Here is a 22927-nt window from a genome sequence, read left to right as displayed (position 1 = left end):
TCATTTAAAGAAACCTATAGCTACGTCTATGTCTAATTGTATATTAAAACTTGAGCTCGCTATATCCACTATCCAAATACCCAGCAGACAAGGGTGATGATAAAGAACTTTAAACATAAGTGGGATGCTATGAGTTATCCTTGTATTATATACAAATAATATATAAAAATAAATAATATATAAATATACACTTATATTTGTATATTTATATGTTTATATATTTATATATTTATTTAATATATATAACATACAAATATATACAATACTATATACTCTAGTATACCATACACACACACCACACACACAATATTATAAACTCTAGTATATAGTAAGTATACTGGAAAGGGACATTGGTATACCACACAGCACTTATTCAGAGTTCATCAGCTTCATATACATTCATTTATTTGTGTGTGATTCCATGAAATTTTTCACCTGTGCACATTCGCATGACCAGAAACACAATCACAATAAAGAACTGCTCCATATCACCATAAGGCTTTCTTGTGCTATCCCATTATAGCCACACTCATCCCCTCCCAACACCAATTAACCTGGCAATGACCAACTGTTCTCTATTTTTTCTAATTGGTCTTATTATTGCTTATAAATTCTCTAAAGACACTGTGCCCCTTATTGCCTGAGGCAGCCTTACCCCTTGCATTGTACTGTCCTTCTTTCAACACTGGGTTGTGATAATGCTCAGAGGCATCTGACATCTCTCCTCTCACTAGACAAAATCCTAAACACTTGCCTTGGCCAGCACCTCTCTGCATCTTCTGCCCTAGTCCCCTGCTGAGTCTCGGATGCACCTCCTGCCTGTCTCTCCTGCCTCACACTCCTCCAGGTGAGAACCTCTTTGCTGCATCAGGGAATATTCCAAGCACACAGCTGCCCTAGGTCTTTGCACCTTTTCTTCTGCCTGGAACATTATTTTGTCCAGAGAGTTAATCTAACCCTCTTCCTTCACTTAAGCCTCTGCTCAAATATTACCTCTGGCAAAAGAATTTTTATGACTTTCTTACTTAAAGTGGAACACACTCTCACCCAGCTCTTCATTATTATCTTGGTTCATAGTCTGCTTTATTTTTTATCATTGCACCTATCATCCCCCAATATGTATGTTTTTGTCAAATTATCCATTATGTCTCTCTTCTCATCAGAATATAAATACCACAGGAAGGGCTCTGGTTTTGGTTTCTTTCTTACGGCTGTGTTCCATATGTCTAAAAACAGTTCCTAGCATATGGTGGATGCTCAGTAAATATTTGTTAGATAAATAAATTCTCACTAGTGGTCATGGAAATAAATTTTAAACAAGGTGACTATAATTCTCTCTTACCCAGTCAGCAGAAATATGAAGTACTGGAAAAATATGAAGAAACTGGCAAGCTTGGACATTGTTAATGAAATTTGAAATGACACAGAATTTGGGGGAAGAATTTTTGGCTGTTTCTAATAAATATGAAATGCCCATATCCAACAGTTCTATTTCTAGGAATTTTATTAAAATATTGACAGTTGACATTTGAACAAAGCTAGATGTACAGCTAAATGTTCTCCTCAACATTATTTGAGGATAGCTGGATGCTCTCCTCAACGTTATTTGCTGTAAGAAAGTTCTAAATGCCCTTCTAGCAGAAATAATTAAACTAACTAAGTTCACCTGCACCATGGATGTTATGCAATGTTATGATGAGGGATCTCTGTGTGTGTGTGTGTGTGTGTGTGTGTATATATATATATATATATATATTATTGTGGAAAACTCAAGTGACCAAAGGCAACTTATAGAAAATTGTGGCAGGTATGATTTCCTTTTTATAATAAGAATATATATATATATATATATATATATATATATATATATGTCTGAATGCACATCTAGATACATGTGTGTGTGCATGTGTGTGTGTATGCTGCGTGTATACAAAGTTATATCACGAAATACTTATGCCAGTTAATCTATGCTATCCCTGATTACTGGGGTAGGCTTGAGGGAATTTTTTAACTTTCTCTACAATATATCCTCTATCTAATTTTTCACAACGATGTATTTCTTGTATAAATAAAATGTCATTAGAAAGGGTAAAAATGAAATGTAATGTGCTCTCATTAAAGTAGTTCAGTATCCTTGACATATAATGTCATAAGGTATTTGGCATAATGTATTATCTTTTAACTGAGGATGCTCTCATTTAAACATAGCTCTTAAGCCAAAGAAATAAATTACTAATGGCAGAATTTCAGCAAGGATATTTCCACTATGGGGGGCTTCCTAGAGCATCTCACAATGGATCATGAAGGCAAATGCAACATCTGCCCCAATCAAAGGACAGTTTGGAGGAATCTCTAACTCTCCTTTTATTCACCACCCAGAATCATGGTCCACTGGCTGGCAAACTACAGAAGGGCTTGGAGTGGAATGTTCAGGATTCCATAACTGGAATTCAAATGACTACAAAGAGAGAGGAAATCACCCTCTGTCCTGCTGTTTAACCTAACCTTAATACGAGTTGCCCACTCTAACTGAGCCTGGTTTGCTAGATGTTCCACTGCAGCACTGGTCATGAGTGGATATGCCTCTGTATCACATCGTCTCTACACCGCATCCAAATTGCCTCATAAATGTGTTCCTTTAGATCCGGAATAGCAGATCCTCTAATTTCTCAGTCTTTTCAACATAAAAATGATCAGTACACGACTTTCCCGGTGTTCTGCTGGGAGAATGGGGATATGACTAAGTGCAATTCAGTTAACATTACTTGTAAATAACTCTACGCATGTACCTTACTGGCCCTCGATCAACAGCAACATGCCCATACAGTAGGGGGTGCATATTAACACAGCAGTTAACACTCAATGAATAATTATAAAGTGTACTTCAAGCTGAAAATGAAAGGACAGAAAGAAACAGACCAAATAAAGATGCAAAATGTAATACATGGAGGATAGAATGTCAAATGATAGGACAGAAAAAAAAAAACAAACAGTAGAAGGTATGCTTAGTGATACACAGGAGTAAATACTTGGCAACAGTATGCAATGATACTACCATACAGGATGAGTGAGAAATGTACAAAAATGAGGTTTGTAGGATATAGTAAGCGACACCATGACTTGCTGGACTAGGGCCCTCAAGTATGGCACACAACTACCATCAAAAAAGCCCAACAATTTCATATTAAAAAGGAGGTAGGAAAATAATTTACATTTGTAACTCTTTTAGGATACAGTGTTTTCACACACATTTTCACATTAAATGTCACAGGTCTGCTAACCTGCTTAGAAATCAGTGAATCTAAACATATGGCGGGTAGCTCAGGAGAGGCACAAAATGAGATGGAAGAAGAGAAGTAACCTTTGGAAAGAATGATAAGCCCAGCCAATCTGTTGGAGGACACGGATGGTACTTTATTATCCTGGACTGAAAATCTATCACAATCCTTTCCCCAGTGGGTAACAGATTCCAACCTTACAAAAGAAGATATACGATGAGCACATGAAAAAGTGCTCCATTTCATTAGTCACCAAGGACATGAAAATTAAAACCACAATGAGACACCACCACATCTTGAACAAAGTAGCTAAAAGTAAAAAGACTGAAAAGGCTGAGGGTTTTAAAGGACATAATGCAACCAGAACCTCATATTTACACACAGCTAGCAAATAGGTTAAATACTACCATCTATTTGGGGAAAAAAGGATTTGAAATTTTCTAATAAAACTATTCCTACCCCATTACCCACCAATTGCATTCCTAGGTATTTATCCAAGAAGCATAAAAGGATTTGTTCACAAAAAGCCTTGCACAAGAATTTTTGTGACAGTTTTGTAAATAATAGTGAAAAACAGTCCTGATGTCAACCAACAGGAGAATGTATAAATAACCTGTGCTACATTCATACAAGGGAATTTTACTCTGCAATGTAAGGTCAACATGGATGAAGTTCAGAAATTCTATGCCAAGTAAAAGACAACACAAAAAAGTACATATTATATGATTCCATTTATAGAAAATCCTCGAAGTGTATAACCTAACTAAAGTCATAGAAATCAGGTGAATAGTTGCTGATGGGGACTGGGGTTGGAAATAGAATGGGACTGACTGGGAAGGGGCAGAGGGAACTTTCTGGGGTAATTGAAACACTTGTCTTGATATGCATTCATCAAAACATAGATTTACCATCTGAACATTTTACTATATGTAAATTATACCCCAATTAAAAATCACAGAGATATGTTAAGGTAAAATGAGAACTTCAGCTGTGTAAATACTTTATGAAAATATCATTCAACTAAAAGCACAACATCTGGAAAATTCTACTCACAGTACATTATAGTTGAAATTGTAAAAAGAGTAGGGAAAGGAACTGCTATCCTAGGACAAAGTCTGACAAAGGAGAAGTTATCTGTTGGTAGTGTAGACATGATGAGTGCATTGGCAGTAAACAGTCTGAGTGGGATTCACTGAGATCCTGTTCCCTACATCATATTTGGTCACTTTATATAGACATTATTTTTCTAACCTCCAAACTTTTTATTTACTATGTATAATATGGTTAACAAGAAAATAACTGAATTTTCTTCAAAAAAGAAAGAGAAGGAGAGGGAAGAAGAAAGATGGAGAAGAGAAAGGACGAGGAAGAAGGAAAAGGAGGAGGAAGAGAGGAGAGGTAGGAGTTTAAAGTAGAAGAAGAGGAGAGCCTGGGTGGCTCAGTTGGTTAAGCATCTGACTCTTGATTTCAGCTCAAGTCATTATCTCATGGTCATGATTTCATGGTCATGAGACAGTACGCCATGTAGGGCTTTGCGTGCCCTCTGCCCCTCCCTCACTCACACATTCATGTCTCTCTCTCAATAAATAAATAGATAGATAAAACAATATTTTTTAGAGTAGAAAAACAGAGACCACCAGAGAATAAAAATTGGGAGGATGATCCTGAGGAAGGCCAGCGTAGCCTAATGAGGAAAATTATTAAGTTAAATTGCTTAATGTAGGATGTGTTTTACTTTTCTCTTCCCTCAAATTTTGAGGAAAACATCTATTTTCTGATTAAATCATTGTTTCACTCAAGCTCTGTTTGAAGACTGCATTCAGAACGTCAGTCTTGTTCCAGGATGGAGATGGGTCAAGAGTGGGGACCACCCACCACAGTTCTGCCTCCTCCAACCCAGGTTCAAGTCCTTATAGAATTTGTTTTGTTTTTTTTTTTTTAACGTTTATTTATTTTTGAGACAGAGAGAGACACAGCATGAACGGGGGAGGGGCAGAGAGAGAGGGAAACACAGAATCGGAAGCAGGCTCCAGGCTCTGAGCCATCAGCCCAGAGCCCGACGCGGGGCTCGAACCCGCGGACCGCGAGATCGTGACCTGAGCCAAAGTCGGACGCCCAACCGACTGAGCCACCCAGGCGCCCCAAGTCCTTATAGAATTTGTGACAGATGGAAGTCTGAACTAGACTTGCAAACCAGATTTTAGAAATCCAAAAGGATCACAGAAAAGTCATGAGCTAAATCTCTCAAGATACAATACACTTTAAGGTGTAGCCTCCCCCCAAAAAGAATCCTGCAAAAACCTCAAAGAGGATTAACTAGAATAAAAATCCCAAATTGCAAAAGCCTCAAAGAGGATTAACTAGAATAAAGATCCAAGGGGGCCTTGTGGGGTGCTCAGGAGACTCTCAGATGAGCACACATTTTAAAGACTTGCACAAATTTAGAAAAAAGGAAACACAGCCAAGAATACGTATTAGTGACTTCAACATGGCATTATAATAGTGTTACAAGGGCTGAGGCTGGGAATAAAGTGTGCCTATAAAAATGCTAAGGAAAGCCAAAAGAGGGGAAGGGGCACTTTAAAAGTTTTATGGTAAGAAAAATAAGTAAACGACAGGATGATTGTTCAGCTTGGGCAAAAGAATAATAAGATATGGGGGAAGAATGGCAATAAGCGTTTAATAAGAGTTAATACTCACTGAGTATTTCCTAAGTACCAAGTACTAAGCTAAGCATTTTATGTTTACTATTTTATATGACGCTTATAACAGCCTGTAAGCCAGTGGTATCATTAGTCTGGCATTCACAGTGGGCAAGTGACTTTGTCTAGGGCACACAGCTAGCAGAGGATACAGACAAAAGTTTCAGTGTAGCATTCTGAGTCCAGAGCTCTCCCTCTTAGGCACCAGAGGTAACTACCTTTCAAAGTCTCATTGTTGCTATTATTACTGAAATCCTTGTGTCTGTTGGCCATCTGGATGTCTTATGCTGAGTGAAATAAATCAGTCAGAGAAGGACAGATATACGTTTTCACTCATATGTGGATTTTGAGAAACTTAACAGAAGACCACGGGGGAAGGGAGGGGGAAAAACAGTTACAAACAGAGAGGGAGGGAGGCAAATCGTAAGAGACTCTTAAATACAGAGAACAAACTGAAGTTGCATGGGGGTGGGGGGAGGGGAGAATGGGTGATGGTCATTGAGGAGGGCACTTGTTGGGATAAGCACTGGGTGTTGTATGTAAGCAATGAGCCACAGAAATCTATCCCAAAAACCAAGAGCACACTTTACACACTGTATGTTAGCCAATTTGACAATAAATCATATTGAAAGAAAAAAAAAAAGAAATCCTTGTCTACATCTGAAAAGAGTAGAAACAACTCGCTTAAGAAGGAGTAAAAAATCTAAAATAGTCGAAGAGACCATGCAGCTTTTCAAAATAAAATTAGCCTCCTGCTTAAGCTAAGTTACAGCATAGAAAAGACAGGAAATTTAGATAATCAATGTCTCAACCAGTGTTGGGATGGGAGAGAAAGTTGGCTGTTTCTCTCTGGCATACAAACAAAATCACTCAAGCCCTCACCCCAAGTGGCTGTCGGAAGCACTAACCCCCAGAGATGGGTTTGAGGATTTTCCCACGATGCCAATGCATTTCCTAACATTGGTCCCATCTTCCTGTGGATCCCTGATTAGCTGACCCAGGTGCCTCTGTCACATTCATTCTCTGAAAATGAATTAACAAGATCCCCCAAGCATCCCTATTGAACTTAATTCCCACAGGCACTGTCAACAGGTGGCTTCTCTTACTAAACTCTAGAAGTCAATCAACTGTACTAGAGAAAAAAAAAAACACAGGAAAATACATCACATAAAAATAAATTTGAAACTCAGTACTGGAATTTAGTGGTCATGCCTCCACAGGGAATCACCTGGCCTGGCATTTCCACCCCGAGGCAGGCCTGCTGCTCCCATTTTCTAAGAACTAACCTCCCTCTGCCCTGGAGCAGTGGGTAAGGACTTAGGCTCATACTCTTTAGATAAGAATCCTAGCCCTGCCATTCATTCATTGCAGGGCTTGCTTTCTTCATGTCTATGGTGGGTAATAATGTTACTTGTGGTATAGTAATCTTGTACGGATTTTATGAGATTCTTCATTTACAGCATTTATATGGCATGCGCATCTCATAAGAGTGTCATACACAAAGTAAGCATCAGCAAATATTAGTTACTTGTGTTATTTCTAGTTCTGTGAGATCCAAATTTCTAGAGCTAGAGCTGTGATGTCCAATATGACAGTCAGATGCCACGTAGGCACATATCACATCGGAATACTTAGAATGCAGCTAATCTAATAGGAGATGTGCTGTAAGTGTAAAACAAATAGAAATTTTAATACATAGCAAAAAAATAATTTAAAATATCATTTTATACTGATTGCATATATTAAAATGACATTTTAGATATGTTGAGTTAAATAAAGTACATTATTACAATTAATTTCACTTCACCCATTTTTTTTTTTTTTGCATTTTTTTAATGTGGCTACCAGAGACTGAAAATTCCACGTGTGATTCACATTTGTGACTCGTATTAGATTTCTATTGGACAGAGCTGTTCCAAGCATGGTCCATGGAGTAGCAGTATAGGCATCTCTGGGAGCTTACTAGAAATGCAGGATCCCTACTCCAACCCAGATATACTAAATCACAATATGTATTTTAAAAGTTACCCAGATAATTTGCATGTTCATTAGAATCTGAGAAGCACTATCCTACAGGTAAAATAAGTTAGCCTCCTACACAGTCTGTATGGCAAAGAGGGGAATCCCTTATTACTTTATCAAGTGGAGAAGGTGAGGCCCCACATGCCCAACCTTTTTCAGACTTTCCATAACTGGAAGACCCATCAAAAGCCCCATCCTCCTATGTTCACCCACAGAACTCTGTGCTTTCAGACTGATTTCAGATAGATTAGATGAGAAATTTTGGACATAGAAGTGGAAGGAGAAAACAAACCAATTTTTAATAATTGTTCACAAGGGATAGAGGATAGATTCCAAAGTGTATCCAGCATGATAATAATTCAAGGCAAAATTCAAAAGCTTATTTTTTAAATAGACAGTAACCAAAAAAAAATTACATTTCATTATGAAATTATTAGACTTCATTAAGCATCCTTTATGATGAAAGAGCATGAAAATATGCCCCATGAGGAAAATGTTGAAGACTTGTGGTGTTTGGTATAGAGAGAAAAATGTCAAGAGTATAGTGTGGCTATATTTAAATTTTTGAAGGGTTTTTTATATGAAAAATAGATTAATTTTATGCAGCTCCTAAGTGCAGAACTGGGAGAAATGGATGGAAATTAACAAGAAGCAATTGGATATGAGAAGTCTATGTAATAATTAGAACTTTACAGAGTAATGAATTAGTCATCTCTAGCATGCAATCTGAAACCACACTCAAAGATGCTTCAAGAAGCCACCCTGTCAGAAAATTTTGTACCACAGAACCAATCCAGCCCCTTTGTTGGTTTGTAAGCTCCTATCTGCCAAATCTTAAACGTTTATATAGAGGTCTTAACTGAGTTCAGTCATGTATATTGTCCAGGAATTCTCAACATCACATTACAATCTCAAGGCTGAGTCCTTGGGGCAGGTTCTAGCAGTGGAGATGGAAAGCAAAACCCACATCTTAAGGACAGGGGATGGGGTGAGGAGCACCCAATTGCATAGATCCAACTCATCTTGATGAGGAGCCCCCAACTGCATAGATCCAACATCTTCTCGATGACCTTCCTCAACATATTTTCAAATTACATTTACATCATGATTCTATTACCTCAGTTAGTAAATATAAAAGAAATGGTCACAACAACACTGCTAATGTTATACTTTGACTTCTAGCCTTAACCTGCATAAAACAGAGAACAGAAGGTTAGTCTGGACCTTAGAGACAGTCACTTAGTTTTGGCCAGTTAATAAATGTCTTGATACTATGTTATTTGAACACAAATAAGACAGTTTCCTTATCTTACCAATAGAAAAAGGTCTATTTCATTATATTCCAATTAAAAAGAAAACACTTTTAAAGACAAATGTGTGCATGGCTTCTTTAAAAAAGGAGGTGGAGAAGGAGTGGATTGAAAACTAAAGCTTCTCTAAGAAGTCTTCTATTTGATATAAAAGGAAGAGGAAAACAAGTTGACCAGTGACAATGGGGTCTAATTTGTACTGTATAGAATGTGCCCCTCTGCCAAGGATAAAAGAAAAATCAGGAGAAAGTATTAATAAATTGAGCTTCAGAGTTAAGAATAGTGTAAGCAGGCTGATGTCTGCTCTATAGCTACCATGTCTTTTAAGCCTTAAGTCCACCTCAAACCATTTGAAAATGGAGTTAAAAACAAAAATAATCTTCACCTTTGTAACAGGTTACAGATTTTCAAAGATCTTTGACATAGTATTATTACAATAGAGGTTTTCTGCAGGGTCATAAAGAAAAGCCATGTGGCTTATATAAGACACAAGAATAAACAAGAAATGGAAAGCCATAAAATCCTAACTAAAAACAATCTGAGTTAGCAAGTCATTAAGCTCCAATGTTAAAGCTGAAAACTCCACACTGAGACCTGACATCTGAAATTATTATCATTGCAAACAAGTTCTCACAGAAGCTCTCTGATTCCTGGGGCTCTTTCCAGCCCCTGGAACTTGAATAGATGCCAAATTTAGCAGGAAAGAAAATGTTACACTAGTGAGTAAATAAGTAGGTGGGTGGAATCAGTGTGAGGTAGAGAAGGCACATATTTTGTGGGCACATTAACTGTTAGACCAGGGTTTGTGGATGGAGAACTGGCCAAGGGGTTAGAAGTCTAAAGCCTGCACTGATGGACTGTGAGGACTCAGCAAGTTTCAATTACTGAAGGTCTCAATTTGCGTATTTGAGGACAAAAATATAAAATTGTGTTAATATTCCCTAACCTTCCTTATTTATCAGAATCACCTGTTTATTTATTTATTTACATTTATATTTATATGAAAGTTTTACAAATTTCCATGCCCACACTAGACCCACTGGATGAGAATCCCTAGGGGAGGAGCCCAAGAAGGAATATGTTTAACGAGTACCATTGGTAATTCAGGTCACCAGGTTTGTTAATAATTATTGCTTAAATGACACTGAAATCTCCTCTCAGTTCCAAAATTCCACTTCTTTTTTTTTATTTGTTTCAAATAATAGTTTCTCATAACCTAAAGAGATAAATGTAGAACATTTCTATTTCATCAACAAGTAATTACATAAGTTATTTTTATAAGTTTATTTATTTATTTTTAGAGAGAGAGGGTGGAGCAGAGAGAGAAGGAGAGAGAGAGAGAATCCCAAATGGGTTTCATACTGTCAGCATAGAGCCCGACGTGGGGCTTGAACTCATGAACCATGAGATCATGACCTGAGCTGAAATCAACAGTCAGAGGACACTTAACCGACTGAGACACCCAGGTGCCCCTTACATAAGTTATTTTAATGAAATTGTCAGTCTTAAAAAATGATAGATATGGTTGCAAGCTTTATCCAGTCTAAAAAATACTGAAGGAGTCTGGCCAACCTAACTGGCCAAAAGAAAATTGCAGGTATAGAATTTAGGGAAAATAATGTCTTTGTAGTATCAATTCTAATTCAGTGAAAAGGAGACATTACAGAAACAAGAAAAAGACTATTACATATAAATAAGTTTCCTTCTGAATGTAACTAATTTTTACATTTATATTTTCCACTAGTTTTGAATATACCTATGAGGTAAGAATAAATACATTCTATTATCCCTACTTTATAAAGGGATAAATTGAAGCCAAAATTGGGTAACTCATCTGGCCCAACGTTAAGTATCATCATCAGTGGCACAGACCAAATCAGACTTCTGTTCACTTAATTCCCCTTTCAATATTTCTTTCCATATAGTTTCACTTTACCAAAATGTAATAACTATTATCTCCACTTTGCATACATTTGAAAGTTCCCATGATGACACCCCCCCAAGAAAAAGTTTGTTACTTTGAGATTAATAGGGGGAAAATTATAGATAAATATCTTACATTCTCTGAAGTAGAATTCCTAGAATATCAGCTCCACAGCCAACAATTGGGGCAGAATAATTTTAAAAATTTTACATCTCAAAAAATTGCTGCAGGAGAAGCCAATCTGTTACATATTTATTTCTCTATCCTTAACAAATTTGTCTCATAGCTTGTTGGATAAAGCTATGCATCAATAGCCCAATACTTCTATAATATCTGTTTGATTCAGGGAAATGGAACATATTTCCCAAGAGTGTGGGTGCTATAATTTTCAAAACAGAGAGGTGATTTTCTAAATAAAAGTAGTGGCTACTTTTACTTTTTTTGGCTATGATATTTCCTTCTATGAATTAATACCACAACGTAGGACATCAAAATGTGAGGTTAGCCTTGGACAATCAAAGATTTTGGAGGACATAGGGCATTTTATTGTTTCATGTAGTAGAAATGCTAGCTCCTGATTATCCTTGTAAAAGTGGCATATCACTCACTATATACAATTATTTTAGTTACATTTTAATGGAAAGGGATATATGAACCAGTGTGAGTGTGTGCGTATGTGTGTGTGTGCATGCCTGTGTGTGTGTACATGCATATGTGTTGTTGCTGGAAGACAATTCCTCCATGGACTTGTCCTATTTTTTCATATCTTATAATTAAAGATACTGACAGCTTTTATTCCAGACTATCTTTTCAAGGATATTTATATAGCAAATAGCCTTGGAAGAGGATAATGTCATCCTCTGGGGCAACGGTTGTGCCAGGTTTTCTTTTACCTACCTTATAAAAGGTTGGGTTTTCTAAAGCTCAGTATGTCTTTCCTGTCACAGAACTTACTATGTGTGCCGGTGTCGTGTGGCTTGTTGTTATGTTGCCCTGTGGGAACTGAGGCTCAAGAAATAAATACAAATGACAATACTCTGGCTACTGACATAGCTGTGGGTAACAAACTGTCCTTTGTCTCTGATCCGGGATCTCATGTTTTTTGCCAGTATCTATGAAACGGTTGCAGGCTAACATGTTAGCTAGCAAGTAGGGTAATATGTGAGATCCTTTACAGTTCTTGATAGGTGTGTATGTCAGTTATTCACGTTTGAGCTTACAAATAGATCTTCCTACAATGACTTTGTGCAATTCTTGTAGACCTGTTTGTCTTTCAACTGCTTCTATGTATGCTAAGAAATCCTGGAGAGTCACTTTATAACTGATCATTTCAATTAAGAAACTGAACAGCCCTGGGAAATTTTTTGAAAAATCAAAACTTTTGTCCCAGGTTCTATTACACCATTCCAAAATTCTCACATCTCCCATTTTTTCTGTGTCAAACTATTGTAATAGAATGCTTAAGTCGTGGTTTGTGGACTTCTTGCATTAAAATCAACTGGGATGCTTTGAGTGGGATCCCAAATTTCTAGTGTAGTACCAAATCTATGAGCAGTCAATTCTGAAAGCAGTCATAGAGAACTCAGAGTAGTGTTATGTTCTCAGTGACTGACTAAGCTCAAGTGGGTATTAACTGTTATGGAGCTTAAAGAGTGATCCCTCACACACATGCCATAGTAGATACAGGACAATAAAGTGTCCAGTCCAGTGCCTGGGTCATACTTATTGGCTGTTCAGCTTTATCCCTTCCCAGAGAAAAGAGATCACATAATCCCATTATTGAAGGAGACTCTGCCTTTGGATCATATTCTAACTTTCTCATTTTAAAAATGAGGAAGCTGAAGTGTCTGCATTTCAACAGAAACTTTAAAGGGAATACTCCTTTCTTCTTCTAGGTTGTTTGTTTTTCAATCTTGCATTTTACTATTTTAAAAAAAAATAATGTTTATTTATTTTTTTTTAAAGTGGAGAGAGAGTGTGTGTGCATGAGAGGTGGAGGGTCAGAGAGAGAAGGAGAGAGAGAATCCCAGGTAGGCTCCATATTGCCAGCACAGAGCCCAATGCGGGGCTCGAACTCACAATCTGCAAGATCATGACCTGAACCGAAATCAAGAGTCAGATGCTTTTAACCAACTGAGCCACCCAGGTTCCCCTTTAATCTTGCACTTTTTTTTTTTTTTTTAATGTTCATCTATGTTTCAGAGAGAGAGAGAGAGACAGACAGAGTGCGAGTAGGGGAGGGGCAGAGAAGAGGAAGACACAGAATCTGAAGCAGGCTCCAGGCTCTGAGCCCGATGCAGGGCTCGAAATCAACTGTGAGATCAAGACCTGAGCCTACGTTGGATGTTCAACAGACTGAGCCACCCAGGCACCCCCCCCTTTAGTCTTACACTTTAAAAATGCTTTTTACACACCTGTAATATAACACGCATTATATTAAACCCACATGATTTGTTTTTATGTTTCTCAAATTGGCTTTGGCTTTCTAATATTTAAGGTTGGTTTGTTTACCCCTCTATCTTTAATATTTGATACAGTGTCTAGTCTATGGCAGGGCTTCAGTAAATGTGTAAGTGCCCAAAAAAGCAAAGCCTTCAGTGTCTAAAGAGGAGAAAACCAACACCTGGTGCTTACTGAATGCTTACCATGTATCAGGCACTATGCTGTAATTGTTTCTCCTTCAAACATAGATCATCTCATTTAATTCTGATAAGTCTGTTGTTATCTCCATGTTACAGATGAGAAAACAGGACTCTTAAGGAGGCTGCATGATTTGCCCCACATCACATGGCCAGGAAATGGGGGTGCTGGTGCTCTGTCATGGCAATCCCCACTTTAGAACTAAGTTCACTCTTACTAGGCTAACTGGACCTCTGAATCCCTTTACATCACACCACATAACCCATATATTCATAACAACTAGCCTCTTGTTTAATTGTAATAAACCCCAAGTATTATTTATTTCTCAGGAGAAGTGGGAGGGGACTTTGTAGGCAGAATAGTGGCCACCCAAATGTGTCTAAATCTTACTGTCTACTACCTGTGAATGTTAGGTTACATGGCAAAGGGGAGTTAAGGTCTTGAGGAACTGGGATTGCTTCTCATCTGACTTTGAGATGAGAATATGATCCCAGATTATCAAGGCACACCCAATGTAATGACAAGGGTTCTTGTAAACAGAAGAAGGAGGCATAAGAGTCATAGTCAGAAAGACATTTGAAGAGAGTACATTGCTAGCTTTGAAGATAGAAGAAGGAATCATAAGCCAAGAGGTAAGAGTTGCATCGAGCTGGGAAAAGCAAAGAAAGGATTCTCCCTCCAGAAGGAGCACAGCCTTGCTGACACCTTGATTTTAGCCAAGTGAGACTCACTTCACACTTCCAACCTCCAAAACTGTGAGAAAATCAATCTGCATTAAGTCATTACATTTGTGGTAATTTGTTACTGCTTCCATAAGAATAATATAGGGGTGCGATTAATAGGAAATAATGCCTGTGCCAGAGATAGTTAGCTGTCCCTCAAAGACTGGCATTTCCCTTCCAAAGCATACAACTGTAGCTAGAAAATGTCTGATCAGCCAGATGTGACACTTTCCAAGGACTTCTAATCCCCCTGTCCTTCTTTGCATTGAGAGAGGGACAATGACTAGTCTCCTTACTGGACTGCTGAAGTGTCTCAGTTCTGAATCAGGATGTTCAAGTTCTAGGTCTGTGATTCTCATGTTCTCTGCTGTCTAGATGATGCAATGCTAGCTTTTAGCCACAAGATGGAAACTCATGCACAGAAAGGTTAACTAAACTCACCTAAAGCCACAGAGTGTGGCTGAAATAGAATTAATGGAAGGGGCGATGAAGTTGGCTGAGGCTGCCAAAGTAGGCAAGGGCCAGATCACACATGGCTCTGTGAGTGACGTGAAGAAGTTTTCACTTAGAAGGAGTCACTGAAATCATTTTTCATGGGAATGACACACTCAGATAAGCTTTCCTATAAGGTTGATTTGGTAGGAGTATGGAGAAGAAACTTAATCATAGCTAGTAGTTATTAAGTGCTTATCGTATAAGGTTCTGTTCTAAGTGGTGTATAAGTGTGCGTATGTATGTGTTCATTTGATGAGCTAGGAATTATTATTTCTATTTAATACATGGGTAAATTAAAAGTAAAAGAATGAATTTGTCCAAGATTACACAGCTTATAAGTGAGAGAGTAAGAATTTGGACCCAGGTAGTGTGTTTGTAGAGCCCACGTGCTGAGCCACATTAAACACACACCCCCTCAATGTAGAAGGGGTAAGAGTAGGAGGAAAATCAGCCTGGAAACTATTATAGCAGTTCATGTGAGAAATAATGCTAGAAGAGGAAATAGATGAAATAAACAGAATAAACAAATAAATATATATTTGGAAGTAGAATTAACAGAATGTGATACTAGATTGAAAGTGTGCAAAGAGGTGAATGTATTATTAAGGATGCTGTCCGGGTTTCTAGCATAAGCACTTGGCAGGAAGAAAGACAATTTCCTAATTCTGGAACACTGGAAAAGAGTCTCATATGGGATTGAGCAGGATAATGAAGAGTCCAATCTGGAAAACTGAATTTAAAATGCTATGTATTATTCACAGAGAACTAGCTGGGTCCAGTACTGAGTCTTGAGTCTAGAAGGAATTGGGACACTTTGGATACCTTTCACCAACAGTCATAAATAGAATCAAAGTGTTAGAAAAACAGTTCCTAAAGAATAAAATGAATTGTGATTATGCATTCCACATAGAGACACACAGAATGTTTGAATGAGAAGCAGCACTGCAATTCAGCTGGTTTTCTTGCTTTTCCATTGACGTGGGGATTGGTCCTGCACCCCCTCCCAATGTGCCTGAAATAATGGCCAGAAGACACAAGGAGTAATTTAACCAGTCTTAAGCACACAGAGGTCTTAGTAAGCAACACCTCTCTTGAGAACAGAACCTGATGAGAAGTTCAGAGTAGAACATGGAAAAATGCTAAATACTAGATTAAGTGGAGGAGGAAACTGTGAAACTTTCCTGCAGGAACAGTTGGACAATAAGCAGATGGTTCTTCTATATCCTACTTGCCAGGGCATTCACATATTCAACAAGGATGGAGAAACAGATTTGGAAGGAGTAACCTTGTTTCAGAAATTGCACTGCCAAGAGGAACCTCATTACCTCTTGGCTTGGTGTCCGAGAAAAATCTAATCCAGCTGACAAAATGAAGTTTAGTAAGACACCCAACTAAAGATTGTAAATTCACTAGTCTCAGCATGTTTTTCTAAATACAATCTTCTGCCCTGAAAAGGAGAATCTAACTGTTCATTAATGAAGTGCAGGTGTATGTGAACAATTGAAATAAAGGGTAAAATTGTTCAGAAGTGAAAAGAAATGCCTAAAACCGAATGGTATGACTATATGCAGGGGGTTTATTCATTTGTTCAAGAAATTCCCGTTGAGCTCTTATCCGCCTTTGGCCAGGCAATGTGCTCACTGCTATGAAGACTACTACAGTTGCTAAAACTGTTCCTGCTCTCGAGATATGTGCAAAGTGAAAAGAAGAGGAAAAGACAAGAAAGGGGAAGAAATGAAAAAATTAGATGATGAGGAAGACAGAAATTATATAGAAGAAGAGGGAGAAGAATGAGGTTGAGGGAGAAGAGAGAAAGAATATGAAAAGTGAAAAGAGTTGTTTACAGCCCCCACCGTACTTCAGGCTTGTACCAGGTCTCATCTAGATTAGTATCGTCAATCCCTAAACACAGTGCCTTTTATTATTTCTTTGGACACATATTCATTGTTTTGCTGTGGCCGAGTCTCTAGAAAGCAGAGCCTGCCATAAGAATTCAGGTGTTAATACTTTATCTGGGAGTTACAAGGTCAGGAGGCAGTGACAGAAAGTGGGAGGCACAAAGCTAGGAAAATATGAAGAAATACTATGTGATGTGTTGCAGTGCTGACTACCATTTTGTATTGAACCCCAAAGATATATAGCAGGTTCTGTATTTGGAAAACAGAACTGCTCTGGGAGGATTGCAAGAATATATTGGAATAATATACAGGTGCACTGGAAATAGCCTGGCTCCCTCCTAAATCCTGTTTCCTTTTGGTGGAGGTTCACACCTTAGGGAGCCAAATCTCCACTGCCAGGTTGCAACACCTAGTCCTTCGGCTGCTCCCCAGGAAACCAGACTCCACACATCACAATGTGGCATCTTGTCCAGGTCTGAAAGTGGACTAGCTACCATGTGCTTGTAGAGCATCAACCAAGAGAAAGAAAGAAGGTGGTAAAGGAATATACGGAGAGGCAAAACTTGAATTCAAGTATCTTTTATGTGCCAGAGATGGTGCTGAGTGCTGTGCAAATAACGGTGGACAACAGATATGGTCCCTGACCTTGTGTAGTGGCCTGCTTAACAGTGCACACAGACAAACAATTACAGCGAGGTGAGAGATACAGGGCTTTGACCACTGAGGACCAGAGACCCTATGTGGTCTTTAAAGGTTCCCAAAAAGAGCAATGTCTAAGAGAGAGGGGTTATCCAGGTGATCGCCAGAGCCAGAGAGTAACTTTGTGTTAGAGGGAGAGGTGGTGGCGGGGGAGACTGTAGGACACTGGTCAGTCAGAGACTGTTTCCCAAGGCCTAGAAAGGTTAAAGTTATTGGAGCTCAGGGTGTTGTACAGGGATAAAGAAGGTAATAGTGTAATTCCTACCACCTCATGATCTGATTATCATAAGGCCTAACGTCACAGACTAGAAGCCTATCTGGCTACCCTCAACCCACGTTGCTTACTTTCCGCTGCCCTCTATTCAGGTCCAACTTAATTACTGGTTTTACTCTAAGTATGTTCTATGACTTTCTACTTCTGTACTTTTATTCCAATGGTTTGTTTCACTTGGGATTCTTTCGCCTTCACATGAATACCTGTCTAAACTCCTGTCCTTCTTTTAAGTCCACTAAAAGCTTTTCCTCATGAACCTATCCTATGTCCCCCACATCCTGCTGGTCTAATCTCTCCTTCTCTAAAATTTTCATTTTATCTTAATATCCTTATGTCAGTTCTGTACTTATTTTTTGACTGTCTCATCTCCCCTCCTAGACTGTTAAAAATCAAAACTAAAACTGATGGACATAAATAACTTAAAATCATTGATGGCATCCATAATCACTTTTCTCTGGAGAACAAAAGGAATACATTTAACTCTGGAAATTATTCAGAAATCAACTAGTGTCATGGGCCAAGATCACTCAGCAAACTCACTGTTTCAGTCCAAGATGATCTCCCTGGCCCAGTGACCCTCCTTGTTTTCCCCTTTGCTTTCTTCCTCAATCTTTCCCCATGGACCATTTCCATCACTTCATGATTCTCAGATATTCCATTTTATCTGATTCCATTCCAGGCTCTCTGGACCACCTGGACTTGACAAGGAATGCTGACATCCAAACCGCAGATCATTTTGGTTTTGTTAACAGTAAAGCAATTTCCTTCTTTGTGCTGCCCATAAAGCAAAAAGAATCCAACAAAACTTAATACATCACTCTCTCACTTGATGAGCTTTTCATTTTGAATTGCATATACATTTGCAATTTTCCATTTATGATGGGCTCTGGCACTTGAGAATACAAAGCAGGACCCTAAAAATGGCCTTCAAGGGCTTTACAAGCCTAGTTGTGACAAAGACAATAATACCAATGGCTAGAAATCAGGCAAAAAGGGATGTTCTGTAACAGGGGTCTGGGCTTAGTGCAATAGGATTAGCAAACCTGAAATGTCACTGGTAAAAGAGTTTGAGAAATTCCTATTCCTATTTCAATCATGTGAATTATACCTTGAGCTAAATAAATTAGGACATTTTTAATGTCAAGAACAGCCTGATAATTTCATGAGTACTAAAGTAAGAACTCTTCAATATTTTTGCTAAGCACAGTAATTCAATAAACATTTGCTAAATCACAGTAGGATAAATTTGTTATACTTGATTTTAAAACAGTCACTAAAGTGAGATACACAAACAATGAAACAGAACAGGTAAAAACCAATCTCAATTTAAACTCCTGGAAACATAATTGCCTTTAAATATCTAATACTCTTTTTCTAAACTTATCTCGGCTTTCACACTTTTGGGGAAAATATTTGGAGAGAATATTTGAAATATATATACATTTGAAGTATACATACACTGACTTTCTCTTATACCCATAACCCCAACAGTGAGGGTTTTTTTTCAAAGTATAATGGTTACAGGCCAATTATCTTCTGTCTTTTGGTCTCATGTGAACTGTCATCAAATAGCCTGTTGTTAACCAGCATAGATTATTTCATCCAGTTATCTCTGCTTTTCTTTTAGCATGAAGAGAGAGAAAATGCTATAAACACACTTCTTCTCTACCAGTCAACACTAAAGGAATTTCTAAGTGCATGTTTCCCTTAAACCTTATTCTCACACCCAAATGAGCATATTGACTTTAAAACCAATTTCTAAAGACATGTAAAGGACATTTCTAGGCCCTCAAATGAAGGTGGAATAGATATCCCCTTCAATTGCCCCTTAGGATGTCTGTTCATCTGTTCATAATGTAAATTACTTTATTTCATATCTTAAAAACTTCTTGGATAATCAGATAAGTGTGCAAGTAGGACATGAGCATATCTGAGAATTCTTTTGGTATACTGACATTTATACATTCTTATATACCGTTAAGAATATGAGACTTCTCTGTTAAAAACATGCTGTGGGGAAAGAAAAGCTGTACCCATATTCTCAAAAACAAAGTCTTAATTCTAGAACAGCCCCAAAGGCCTAGGTTTCCAATGTCACTGTGAAGGTCTTATTCTCTGTGTTCCCCTCACACCAATTCACATGCTACCAACACAAATGTGTTGAACACAAATGTCTCTGTTCCTTTCCATATGTCCCCTCTGCCCCCACTTAGAGCATTCTTTCCTAATGATCCCACACACTCTTTGAGCATTACCTCCTTTTGAGAACCTCAGGGTTCTCAGACACCATTAAATGGTTTTAGCCATTATATATATACTTACTTACTTATTTACTTACTTACTTACACATTACTTACAACACTACAGCATAATGCTTAGTTCATCTGTTGTTCCAATTAAAAAAAAACCTGTAAAGGGGTACCTGGGTGGCTCAGTCGGTTAAGCGTCTGACTTCAGCTCAGGTCATGATCTCACGGCTGGTGAGTTCGAGCCCCGCGTTGGGCTCTGTGCTGACAGCTCAGAGCCTAGAGCCTACTTCATGTTCTATGTCTCCCTCTCTCTCTGCCCCTCCCCCGCTCATGCTGTCTCTCTCTGTCTCTCAAAAATAAATAAACATTAAAAAATTTTTTTTAAACCTGTAATTTAATGAGAAGCACCTTCATATGAGTGTCTTGTACATAACCTAAAACATAGTTGCTACTTAACAAATTATTTTTGAAAAAAAACACAAAGAATGTGTGATTTTCATCTACCTTTTACTCAACCAGTCAATAGATTTAAAAATAATTTAACAAATTGGAAGCTTGGAGCAACATTTATGTGGCTTATCAAAATTCTATACAGTTCAAAATTAAAGCCTGCAACTCAAACATTTAAGTCTCCATATGCTACTGAGACCCAAAATGCACTAAGTCGCTATACACTACTTGGCATTTCGGGATACATTCTCTTATCTGACCATATACTTCCTTATGTCAACTCTGGGTCCAAAATGATAAAGACATAAGACTTTCAAGAACTATTTAATCTTACTGGAGTGGAGGATGCAATTGATGTCCCGTTCTTAAAAGAACTGTGTCCATTTAATGTCAAATAATGAATCTGAAATAAGAAAAAAATTCAGGAAGTGTTCTTCTTAACTACAGCCATACCAATACTTTCTCCAAATTTTTTATTTAGTTTTTTTTTGGGGGGGGGGGTATTTTTTCCTCACCATATAAATACATTCTATCTCTATGTCATTTCACTCCGAATTTGTTGATATCTCAGTTTCTAGGCCATGTTTTCATGAATGGAAAATAACTACCTCCCAGTCTTTATTAGATTTTGAAGGTGTGTTCTTTATCTCAATGTTTTATCTCCTGAGAAACTATGCTTGAATGCAGGCTGAGTGGCTTTAATTTCATTTCGGAAAAGGGCAAGAAGAAAGTGCTCTCTCTAAACCAAACTTTCAGATTTACAGGTAAGCATCACTCTTGCTGGTATTTCTGAATTATAAAAGAGAAGCACAATTCTCTCTACAATAATAACTGGTAAACAAAATCATAAATATTTTTCTACATTTTCATTCCCAATTCTATTGGCTTGGCTCCTATTACAGGTAATGCTTCTCATATTGATTGTTATAGCACTACTTTGGCTGCCTTTAAAACATCACATGAACACTGAACAAAAGAACCAGTTAAATATGCCATAGATATTATGCCATTTCTATAAGCACCATGAATTGAGGTCAAATGGGGAATGGGACACCACTAAGAAGTCACCAACAGAACTGTATCAAAGTCAGAATTCAGCCTCAACATCAAGCATATACAAGAAACTAGGAGGCCCTTGGGGGAGAATTAGCATTTTTCTTTTTTACTCCAGAATCTAGATTTGATTTCATTCTATTACATAAGAGATCCATGGAAATGGGTCTTGGTTTTGGGATTGGTGATTTTTTGTTGTTGTTTATTTTGGTGTGGTTTTGTTTGCTTGTTTGTTTGTTTTTATTCATTGGTGGTTGTGGTGTTTTCCCCAGGGTTGTGTTCCCCTAAAATCAGGTTCTTGAAATGCAGAGCAGCTAACTCACAGCAGATGGTGGGATTTTGTAGGGAAGAAAAGTCAAGCAATTTCAGTCCAAAGATTGAACAGAGTATCCTAGAGTTTAAGGAAAAATTAACCTGTGGGAAAGTCAATTGTCATTGAGAAAAGAGGTCTCAAAATCAATGCTATTAAAGTTCCTTTTCCCTCTACAGTCTAACATAAAAAAAAAAATGTGATGTTCACAGAAACTGATGCAAAAACTGTCACCAATTTTGGCCTTTATTATTGCATTAGCAGAAAAGGTTAGAAATATTTAAATTTGTCCTCTTTAATTGGGCAAACACACTCACTGGTCCATTACAATAGCAATTCAATTATTATCTTGTGTTTAACTTGAACCAAGAAGAAATTCTTTTGTTGCCAGAGGTCTCAAGGTATATCTATAAATGATAACAGTAGGAAATTAAGGCATTTATGAGAAAGGAAAGTAATACCTGACCAATCTCTCTCATTCACTCCTATACAAAAGCAAAAGAAAGCCTTTGTTAATGACTACCAAGGTAAGTAGTAAGCTATACCACGTCTTTAATGCACTTGCTGACCCTCGAAAACCCTAGTACTATAGACAACAGTAAAGACAAGAAACGACAAGGTGGAACAAAAAAATTACCAAGGTCTTAAAGAATATTCTAGAGCTCTTTCTCTAAATTCTGTTCGTCCAAAGTCAGAAAAGTAAGCATAGTCACGTTCTACCCTGGAACAGAAAGTGTGTAAATTGTCACTTTCCAAATGTGACATTAGATAAGGAAGAAAATTTAATTACTGTTTTTAAAATAACTCTAGCTCTGTAAATGTGACACTGTAATTTTAATTGTTGAAGCAAACTCTAATGATTCTGTTAAGATGATCCCTCTATAACTGAGAAGTTAAATTA

The 22927-nt window shown here is 37.7% G+C and overlaps 1 protein-coding gene across 1 annotated transcript in view; it reads right to left on the bottom strand.

The window, feature by feature from the left end:
• Positions 1–22927, bottom strand: part of THSD7B (thrombospondin type 1 domain containing 7B) — a 747555-nt gene that overhangs the window by 510583 nt on the left and 214045 nt on the right. The gene's annotated exons all lie outside the window — the stretch shown is intronic.

This window comes from Panthera tigris, chromosome C1 (genome assembly GCF_018350195.1).
Source record: "Panthera tigris isolate Pti1 chromosome C1, P.tigris_Pti1_mat1.1, whole genome shotgun sequence".
Taxonomy (NCBI): domain Eukaryota; kingdom Metazoa; phylum Chordata; class Mammalia; order Carnivora; family Felidae; genus Panthera; species Panthera tigris.
This window is presented reverse-complemented; position numbering and strand designations above follow the sequence as displayed.